Raw genomic sequence first — 11,941 nt, forward strand, 5'->3', positions numbered from 1 at the left:
TATTTTTCTCTCGTTCTTTGTCTCTCTTTCTTCTAAATTCTGTCTTTCGTCCCCTATCTCTGTTCTCTCGTGTCACATCTCTCGTTTTTAATCTTTCTGGTCTCGTCTCATCTCTCTCTGACCATCTCATCTTTCGTTTCATCTCTGATCTCCTTTCGTTCTCGCTGCTGTTTCTATCTCTTTCATTTTCTTCTTGTTTCACTCTCCTCTCTTTTTCTCATTTCCAATGTCTTATCTTGCCTTTGTCATCTCTTTCTTGTTATTACTAAAAAATAAATAGTTTATGAGATATTTTATATAAAAAATGTATCAAAATGAATCATAAAATATCTCAAATTATTAATTAATATTGACAAATATTGAAAATTACAATCAAAGATCAGATTTTGTCGAAATTGTGCTACTTTTAATGCGATTTTCAACACGTGCCATCAGTTGCCATCAGTTTGTCTACCTTTGAATAAAATTACTTGGTTCTAGTACAGATTACGTTTTTAATGACATTGACATGTAACTTTCAGGATATTCTAGTAAAAATATACAGATTGAAATATTTTAGAAATATACTTTGAAGAAAGAAGATTATATTATCTTTTAAATCCTTGCTTTTTCTTTTTAGATCTTTCCTTTCAATAAATCTGAAAATAAAATACAGCACAAAGAATTAATTCTTTTATAATTATAAAGAATTCTTTCATAATTATAAAGAATGGAAAGAATAAATTAATAGAGATTGTAAAACTTATCTAATACGAAATTGAAGAGAAACTTATAACACTTTGAAAAAAGAGATATTCATTACATTATATTAACCTCAATACACAATTGTCAATCACATTTATTAAAGTCAAAATTTCGACGATGATAGCCGTTCACTCAGTAAGCAAATGTTATTACGAAAGAATCAATCATTGCGGAAAAGCGACAATAATAAGCTTCGAGAGATGCGAGCAATCGACTTAACATGTCCTTTTTAGATAGGATTTATGTATTTTTTTTATTAACAAAAACACACTTATATGATGTATAATATGTATATTACGTATAGTACGTATGATATATATGTACGTACATATGTACGTATGTATATATATATATATATATGTGTGTGTGTATATATACGTACGTTGGTACGTATGTATGTACATATGTATGTACTAGGTGGGGTGAAAAGTAACCTCCTTGGGAATGAAAAAAATTTTTTTCTTATGCAGAATCTGGCCCAAAATATGGCGTGTTCGCTCAGTACTAATCTTTGTAGCATCTGCTAGCTCACGCACCTTCACTTTCCGGTCAGCCAACACCATTTCATGTATTTTTTTGACATTTTCCTCGGTAACCGCATCGGAGGGCCTGCCGCTGCGGACTTCATCGGTAGTGGAATTGCGGCCACCACGAAACTCTCGAAACCAATATTTGACGGTGTAATCTGACGGAGTATTAGCCACATAATATTTATCCAACTTTTCTTTTGTTTCCTTCGCCGTTTTGCCTCTCAAAAAATAATGTTTTATGAGAGAACGAAAATCGTTTTCGCAAACACGTCAACAACAATCAGCTCTCAAAACAAAACTAAGGGCAGTATCGCACTGCCACTTGGCATGTCTGCCTAAATATGAACGGACTACAAGGCACCATAAACTTTTTTGCAGTAGTGGCGCATTCTGGCGGTCAAGGAGGTTACTTTTCACCTCATCTAGTATGTACGTATGTACATATGTACGTATGTACATATGTATATATATATATATATATATATATATATACAAGGTGGCATGAATACAGCCCCACTCATCCCGAGCAGGTAGAGTGAACTAAATTGAGTAGAAAAGTTCTCTACCATTTTGTAATGCTCGCAATAATTAACGAGATATTAACGTTTAAAGATAGCCGAATACGCTCGACTTACTATTGTCGAAGGTACGGCCCACTGAGCGCACGGCGCGCGGGCCGCAAGGAGCTAGAATGGCCTAGCAGACGCACCGCGCTGTTTGAACTTACGACGGTAAGCCCCGCTCCTCGCGGCCCGCACGCTCGGTGGATCGTACTTTCGGCAATAATAGATCGGGGCATATTCGGGGACGTGCATATTCGGCTACTGCATTACGCTACTGTATATCGTGTTTAAGTATTTGTCAGCAATCGTGGTAGTCACATTGCTGGGGCTACATACCGATAGTTCGATGCTTTCGTGCGTTGTACTCAGACACGTGGAAACAAGTCGATCCATTTATAATTTCCATTGTACATAAATTGTCTCCATATCATTTTTCAATGTATCACATATCATTTTTCAATGATTGAATCGTTCAATGATACATGCCTTTATGGAATATGTTAAATAATGATTTATGTTTTTTCAAGAGTTTTTGCACATTGCATTGTAAAATTCTTTTCCCATATCGGTTTGCAAATTTTTCGGACATCGTCCATCATTTCGAATTATCTTTGCGATCGCTGTAGTCATCTCATTTCCACTCTTGGTTTTCAGCGGTATAGCCCATGCGTGCTTACTCAACACATCGATAACGGTGAGAATGTAATGGTAACCTTTGTTAAATCGCGTGTAAGGGCGCATCTCGACCATATTAGCGTGCCACAAGTCATCCGTAAACTATGACATAGTGGAAAATTTTTTCTCGCTGGAGCGTGCAGTTCTTTCACCAATCGCCACTTTTTGAAGCTTTTCTTCTCAGACATGTTACGTTACATGATTATTACTGTATAATGCGTAAAATATCACAAAGTTTTTACGAAAATGTTGTTCATCGGCATTTCGATGTCAATACTACTAATATGACTGTGTATCCCGTTTCAATTTATAATAAAGCCAGCTTCACAAAGCTCCTCGATAATAGACAATATTTCGTTATTGTAGGCGTTGTGACTTGTCTGACGCGAGACCTCAAGCAATCGGAAACGATCCACTAGCTCGTTAGGATCGTCCCAATTTCTTCCTTAATTGATTATCGAAGACAAAAATGGAATTTGGAAGCGCCTCATTCGGTGATTATACATCGTTATTATTGGAAAATGTAAAATAACCAATTTCTTCAATCGGTGCTAATAAATTCTCCAAATATCGGTATTTTGGCTTTTGCAACGATTTCAAGTACACGTACACGTTCTCGAAACGTATGCCGTGGACTTTCCATCAAACTTATCAATACGTTTTGCCGCAGTTCGATGGACCGCAGATAATTCCGCGTATAGAAATCGGCAGCATGTTTCCATACTTGCGTGTTTCTTTTTCAGTCTGTACTTTATTGTCAACATTAATCACTTTGATCATCTGCGATTGTCACACGAACTTCATATCTTCTTTCTTCACGACACTGATAATATTGAAAAAACGACATCAAAAGCGAATGTATTTATAATAGCGCTCACAGTGAAACCGGTCAGTATTCAAAATGTTTCTTATCGTGTCAGATAACTGTGATATACATAGTTTAATCGTCTAAGAATTGGAATATATACCGAAAATTATTTTGCTACGGGAGTTTAAGAATTACATAGATTAACTGTGGGACAGATTACCCGAGCATATCAAGGGTGATTCAAGAGGTTCAACAACATCGTCGGTGCTTGAAATATTATAATTTGCCCTGCTATCGATCGCATATTGATAGTCCAGCGCCGTTTGTAAGAAAACGTAGTAAATACAACAACAACAACAAAAGGCTGCGGTTTTTTAAATCACGCGATAAATGCACTTCCGATTGAGTTGCATATCCCCGGATATCAATTTTGTGGTCCAGCTACGCATTTAGAAAAACGATTGGCTAGAGGTGATCAAGGAATTAATCCGTTAGACGCGGCATATCGCGAACACAATATAGCTTATTCGCGGAGCAAAGATCTCACAAAACGACACGTAGCTGACAAAATCGCTGAGGAGGCGCGGAAACGGATTACCGCGATAGATTCAACTTTTGAAGAGAGAACTGCTGCCACAATTGTTTGGGCTAAAGCCAAAAGGAAAATTGATATAGGCTTGAAAACGAAGATGAAAAAGCCGACGAAAAAACGTATATTACCGGTGGCAAAACGCGTATCTTACCTATTCTACCGCTGTTGAGAATCTTCAACTCGTTGGTTAGCGGCGCGGCAGGAGTCGCAAAAACGACATGAAATCGATTTAATGAAATTCTACATGAACTTAACAGTATGGAGATTGATCGCAGCAGAAACGTTGGAATAATTAGTCCTATAAAGGATTATGCAACGTTTTCTAATGAAATCACTTATAGTTTGCATAATGCTGGATTTATCGACTCTAATGATACCGCGAAAAGCCTAATGACAAACAATGGATACTACAATAAATTTTTGTATACCGCTCAGCATGTTGTTGGGCTTTTGCGAAGATTACAGACGTGTGGTAATTAACGCTCATCACGAATTAATTTTGATACGAGCACGCAATAATAACAAGTGGCAGATCCAGCGATAGAGTCGACGCTTGAATTATTCAAAGTACAGTGACGAATGCCTCACGTTGCGTTGAACTAAGTTAATAAACTATTCATGCTGCGCACTTTAGAGAGTGTGCGATATCTGAGTATAAGTTTCCTGAGAACTGTATAAGCACCCCCTATTGTTGAGTACAACATAGCATTCCTGAGTCATCAAGACTGCAACTCAGCTGGAAAAACCACGATACATTATTACGATACTTTGTCTACAGAATGATAAAAAAAATATGACAGCACATAAAACTTACTTCGACACCTGTAAATTAACCAATGTAAAACTTTATCCAAACTCTGAATTTCGTACGATGATCTGTATCTAGACTTTGACAAACGCAGAGCTGCTATTTTGTATTGTTATGTCCAAACCCTTGAAAATTTGGTCAAAGAGACAATGAGGGAGAATGAAGAGGGTATGGAAGGACGATTAGACGCTCTGCGCTTCCGCGGGACTCTATTTATACCCCGAAAAAAGGGTATTGTGCCCTTTGTCTAGGATGCAAAAGTTAGTTGCAATGTCACGCGAGATTTATGGTTTTTTATAGCATCCTATCATTGTTAATCTAAAGTACATCGTTAGAGGAGTTTCGAGAAGAAAAGAAGTGATTTACGTTTTTCCTTAAAGAGCCAAAATTGCTCCAGACGGATGACGAAATCTGTTATTCTCGCGGAAAATATGACTAGGTAAACAGATGATTACTGTGCATAACTAGGTTTGCGTGCAGGGCCATTGTCAGTCGCGAATCTGACCTTAGATAACGCTACCGTAGGAAGTTACCGTAGGAAACAAGACCGTTTATGTTAATAAGTTTATATAAGTTTATTACAGTTTTTTAAGATTAATTTGGGGATTTTTGGGGGGATTATTAACATTTCAGATCAATTGCATTAATGTCGACAACCATATCGACACGTAATTATCATTTCTGAAATTAATTCATTCGTTTGAAAAATATATATATTAGTTCAACATTTTAATACTTAGACGTAGTGGCGCTTCGGATTTAAAGTAATATATTCTTTTCCTTTGATAACTTGATGGGTTTGACTACATGGTAACGTCGGACCCACGTTTAAATGTTATTCCTTACATGTGCGTCCCTTGGTTTATTAGAGAAGCAGGAAAGAATAGGACGTTTCTAAAATTCGCCTCTTCAGTTCTTTCGTCCTTCCATTTTACAAGTAAATGTCAATATCCTGGTATACATATATGCGTATTACATATAAAGAGAATTAACATTTTGATATCCATTCGTAAGTTTATAGCTCATGTCATTAAAAAGCAGGAAAGAAAGATAGGTTTCTTTTCGGAATTCTTTCATACTCCTTGTTATGCCTACTTATAATAATGTACTAAAGTACTTAGGTGCTCATTGAAAGATATTCTTGCGCATATAATTTAATTTACGTTAAGATTTGCCAATTTTTGCTGAAGAATTTGTATAACTCTGTATATTTTAATGTTAAATATATATATTATTTTTTCTTTTTCTTTTCCTTTAGTATTGACAAGTGGATGTTGGAATATTTAAAAGAATGAATACCTGAAAGTCGCCAACCTTCAAAAAAAAAGATTTACTGCATCGACCTGTGCAATGATCAATACTCCTCATCTCCAGTCTAAAGTCTTGTCGATGTGCCGAAATTCTTTGATGTGGCTTCGACACTTATTCCTCCGCAGCTTGACATTTATTGTCATTTTACCGCAGGTCGAACAGTTTTTGCAATCGTCCACAGACTCTCTATGGACGAGGCAAGGGCCATGTAGCATCCTTTATTTGAGATTTCTGGTAATGTGGTGGTAATGGTCGCAGATTTTTATCGAGATGCTTTGGCAGACCCAGTGACCCTTCAGTGACGCATCGGAGTTTCGGTCAAATATCGAAACTGTCAATTAAATTTTTCCATTTAATTGGAGTACAAAGATCTTTATACGATCTGGTGATCTGGAGATGGTGATAGTGCACTGGCAAGTTATATACTATAATTGACGGTCAGGTGGCTTTGCATACAAGGAAAAATTCTTTTAAGAGGGAAGAGGAAAGCAGGACAATTTGCAGGCATAAAGGAAAAATGTTTTTCTTAATTAATCTTACTCCAGCAAGAATCAACTATATATATCTCTTATTAGTTTTTCCCAGTATAGTGATTCAAAATTTTTTTTTCATTATTGTTATTATTATTATTACTATTATTATATTACCCCTGAATTTTCCTTTATAATATATTTTTATTATTATTATATTATATTACTATTTATTTCTTCCATTTTTTTTGTGTGTATTATTTTTCCTTTTTGTATATATGTATATATATGTGTGTGTGTGTGTGTGTGTGTGTGTGTGTGTGTGTGTGTGTGTGTGTGTGTGTGTGTGTGTATATGTATATATGTATATATATGTATATATATGTATATATATGTATATATATGTATATATATGTATATATATGTATATATATGTATATATATATATATATATATATTCTTATACTTATTATATGAAAGGATACGTGCCCGCTCTCAACTTATCATTATGTTGGACGTAACCTAATGTAATCAATGTTTCCTTTAAGTCAATTTGATGATACTCGCGAGCATCATCTCCGTTACGAATTTCTAGCTTAATTAACGCAGCTTCATTTTTTATGGTCCCCAAAATGAACATCTCTCTTGTTGATTTATGAGGAAGGTTAGATCCCTTGTCTTTCTTGGTCAAGATGAGCCGGAGAAGGGAGCGGTGTGAGCCAATCCACAGGGAATCCCTTGCCATTTTAGCTTAGAGGCAGAATCTGTCCTCCAGAATGTGCATCTCGAATAATCAGTTCCACGTTACGGCCCCAGTCTCGTAGAGAGATCGCGACCGTTCCGTCTCCGTTGACGTCTGTTATAATTCCGCGTTGTCATCCTCGGTTTTCACGAATGGCCACGAGTTCTCCGACAACGACGTGATCGGGACGATGGCACAGCATGTGCCCCTTCGTGTCATCCTCCGGGTTAGTTCCTCGAACAAGTCCAGGAAGTCCTCGCTCCCGGTCTTCAATTGAACCCAGAAATATCGTAAGTGAGTCCACTTTTACAACCTTCACTGCCATCGAATTTCGCGCCAATAGTTTGGTGTTAATGCATTCGATTTCCATATCGTCTATAAAAAGGTTACTGTGATATTTAAAATGCCTGCATGGCACCGCATGCTATCTTACTTATCCATGTATATGTATGCATATATGAATTTTATTTATTTATTTATTTATTTATTTAATTTATTATTTATATATATATATATATATAATATATACATTGTGACATGACGTTTTCCGTCCGTCACAAGGGCCGCATGGCCTGACCGAACAGTGCAGTCTAGCGTGCAGAGTCCTCTCACATTTTGGGGGGCACCTACGCTTTTTCCGCGACGCTGTTTGCGTGCCTTGCGCATTCCACGTCGCCGTTTTCATTTTCCCTTTTCTGTGTACCGAGGGTCACAGAAGCCGGCGACTCCCGCGATCCTGACAGAATGACACCACCTCACCGGAGAAAAGAGAAAGAAGAACGATCAGGAATGGGAGTCAAGAGACGATCGCTGCTGACGCACAGCTGCTGACGCACAGCTGCTGACCCGCTGGGGCGCATGCAGGTGATATCATTCATTATTACGCCCTTTTTGTTGTCGTAAGGCATTTCCTATCGCACCCTCTTCCAGGCGCAAAGCGGATCGAGAGTTGGAACGGCATGACGGGGAAGGCCACTCTACTCCCCAAGGACGGCGAGAGTCCCGAATAGGCACCTCGAGGCCACGAGGCGGCCCGAAAAGGATCCCGCGACCTCTCGAATTTCGCGCGCCAGGACATGCGACACGGGCATGACGCGGTTCCCGCGATTAGCGGAGCTGCCAAGCCACGCGCCAATCAGGCATGATAAGTTGGCCCTTCGCGGGGATAACGAGCCCTGTGTGCCCCCGGGAGGATTAGCGCCCAGCACTTGTGCTGTGGCCCGCTTGGCGAAAGTACGTGAGAGGACGCAGGACGAAGAAGAAACGAGAGCCTTCCAAGGACGATCCGGACGAGCACCTGCGGGAGTCATGATGAGACGAGCGTCACAACTGTACAGTCGCCGGTTTCCGCGTCCGGGAGGCGTAGTCTTATCGGAATTCTGTCGGGCGTATGATAGTGAGTGCACGTGGCATTGCTGTGCGATAGATTTCCGGGGGATTGAAGTACGCGTGTCGCCTCCCGGAACGGCCCTTATCGTCGGGATAATCCTGCTGCGTCCGCCAAGGCCACAGCCTCGTCATTCGTCGTAGATTTTATCGCGGATCACATGTTGCATCGAAGTTCCGTACCGTAATATTGTCGCGTATCGTGTCGTCTCGGACGCCTGTAGCGTAAAATTTGCATGTTTATTAGGGCGTCGACCCTCTGTGTCATAGCCATTAACGACAATTTATAATAGCAATTGATAAGTGTACGTATTCTGTCGTATCGAGACTGCGTAGTGTCGAATTTGCACGTATTCGAGCCTTCTCTGCATCTCAGTTGAGCGGCGCGAGGCCCCGCGAGTGCGCACGAGGTCACGCCGTGTCCACGCTACCATCGTTGCTGAATTCTCTAGTATTTTCGAGGCGACGAAGTCTTGTTCGTATAATTCGCGAGAGTATCCTCGTGTGGCGTGAGCTCGTATCGCGGTAATCTAACGAAGTTGATACGTCTAGCGTAAAGCCTCGGGGCCTGCGTGAATCCGCTACCGCGCTCAAGTAGAGCTTACCGTCTCGATTGTATCGCCAGATGTAAATGCAAGTCGAATTTATTTAATATATTTGTTACTTTTGCTATTGTTGATTCGTGTGTACTTTATTCTCGCCCCTATTCACTTCTCCAAATGATCCGTTATCTTCGACCGCGAACCGCCCCCTCTGCCATTTCCGAGGCTGAGCTACCGATTGAGAGCTACCATCGACATTCACAGCTCATTAGAATATGGCATAAAGAAAATATCGCGTAATTTCGAGAAAGAGTGGCACGCTCGCTCGTGCCTGACGCCCAACTATTGATTGTGATTGTGTGCCGCCCTTAAGAGCGGCCGCGTGAAGATGTATTTCTGTCGCGCTTCGTTTAACGCCACCCGTCATCCGATCGTCTACGAAAATCTTAGCTGTGAGTGTGCGACGAAGTTGCGCCACGCTCGTGAGTGCGGTTGCAATATATATATATATATATATATATATATATATATATATATATCGAGAGAGGAAAAGAAAATTGTAAATCATGCCGGATTTTCCCTTTAATTGCTCAGTCCTTCAATTCAAGAGTATAGGTGAATTCTTCCCTTAGGGGAAAGAGAGGATAAATAGATTCTAGTTTAAACCCAGTTTCATTATGCTCTTGTAATTCGAGATCTGGAGCGCTAAAATTTACATCTCTAGTTTTATTTCTTCCTAGATGTAATCAAAGTTGAGTAAGTGATTACCATACGGCTCCCAGTAGGTACACCGATCAACCGTACACAATGTGTAGAGCATATCCATGTACAAATGTGTCTAATAGTAGTTTGATAAGTTTAACAATTAGGTATACCCCGATTAATCCAGCGCTGATATTGCCAAAGATTAAAAATTTATTCCAAAATTTTTCTCAAGCGGAGATAGCGATTCTTTCTATTGATGCTTCATCTATAAGATTAGAGAGTGATCCTCCATTTATTACGGTTGAGCGCCCTAATATGCCTCTTGCCATGGTATTGAGAATTGCAGGTCGCTCCGCGGGAAACATTATGTGATCCTTGAGTTCCTCCAGATCGCTTTGTGAATATATTCCACTGGTCGCTAGTACTCCTGGACTGATGCATTTCCATGATGATTTAGTTGAAGGCTTCATAATAGTAGGTGGTAATGTCTCCACTGATTTAGGCATAATTTTATACCATGAGTCTCCCAAGATGATAGGTGCAAAAGAATTACAGATAATCTGAGTTCCGTGACGTATTAATACATGCGTTTGCGGGGTCAGAAAATATGTCTCATTTCCTCGTATTATTGGAAGCTGCTCGTAACATTCTGTGGTTTGAGCTAATTTTACTTCAACCGATACATTTCACCATGTGAATTATTTCTCCTGCCAAAAGTGCCATATATCTAGGTCCCTTCATAAAATGATACGCGAAAACGTCAGGCGATCTAGTGGCTATGGATAACGCATTCTGCATCATACGATATTCAAATTGACATTGTTGCAATAATATATTTCTGTATAGTTGATAGATTAATTTGAGTGCGAACGTGTCTTTCCACGTATACGAATTTTGAATTTACATATGTGAAGATGTTTACTGCTATGAAGCCAGAGCTTTTAAAAACTTCGGCATCAAATGTCGTCTCGAAAATTATTAATTTCGGATGTTCGGTTCTAGTAGTTACTTAAGTGTATGTCCACAGGTGGTATGTTCTAGTGCTAGTTAAAGAGAGAATCATATTGGTCGTGGTTATTGAATAGACCGTTTGAGATCACTCATTGGTAGCATCAAGTATTTTATTAGCGTATCCATTGTATAGTACGCCATAATCGGAAACTTCTGCAATGATCGATCCATCGAGGTACGGGATCCCAAAAGGTATCCCCTCCCTCTATGTCAGTGCAATGAGTGGAATTCAGTTCACAGGTTATTCCTGATCTGAGATGTACACGATTTGTATTTATCCGAACGTCAGCGATGTAATCTTGTAAAGTAATTTTGAGGCTGCCTAATACAATTTCCCCAATTTCCATAAGGATCGGAATAAGCACTGCCGGTACATAGTTGCGTAACTAAATTTATTAGATAATCATAGTAATTAGCTAATTTGTCTTCAGGATTGAAGAGCTCATTTGACGGTACTCTTGCTATTTTACCTAACACTAGTTAGTCATATGGAGTATGTTTTGTAACCTCATGAACGCTAGTGTTGTAATTAAACATGGCTAAGTCAATCCATCTGTTCCATTGTTTCTGTTCGTTTGCGTATTTGTTTCAAGTATTCTCCTAATGCGTGGTGTGATCGTTCTAAGGATCCATTTGACTGAGGGTGAAATGCAGTTGTACAGAATTTACGGATTCTGAATATTTTTGCTATTTTCTTCATTAATTCACTGATAAAATTTCTCCCTTGATCGGTTATATAGTATAGCTTTAGGTGCGCAAATAAATCTGTCGACAAAGGCTTCTGCTATTGTCTCTGATGTTTGATCCGAAGAGTATCCTCATGCAAAATTTAGTTACTGATCTTGTAGGGTTAAGATAGATCATTACCTCTTCCAATTTTAGGTAAGAGTCCTATGATATCCATGGTTATTTTGTTAGACGATCTTGGTGTACCGATGATTATTATAGATTGTTTGGTTTTTATTCGAACTAGTTTTTTTAACTGACATTGTAAACATTGTTGTATATATCGTTGAACATCGGACTTTAGATTTTCCCAATATGATATTTGTGT

The 11,941-nt window shown here is 39.0% G+C and overlaps 1 protein-coding gene and 1 pseudogene across 4 annotated transcripts in view; both read right to left on the minus strand.

Annotated features, from left to right (window-relative positions):
* Window positions 1–11,941, minus strand: part of LOC105144011 (uncharacterized) — a 488,432-nt gene that overhangs the window by 404,035 nt on the left and 72,456 nt on the right. The window lies entirely within an intron of this gene.
* Window positions 10,052–11,791, minus strand: LOC147909067 (uncharacterized; annotated as a pseudogene).

The sequence above is a fragment of the Acromyrmex echinatior genome, chromosome 7, assembly GCF_024713525.1.
Source record: "Acromyrmex echinatior isolate Ae372 chromosome 7, ASM2471352v2, whole genome shotgun sequence".
NCBI classification, from domain to species: Eukaryota; Metazoa; Arthropoda; class Insecta; order Hymenoptera; family Formicidae; genus Acromyrmex; species Acromyrmex echinatior.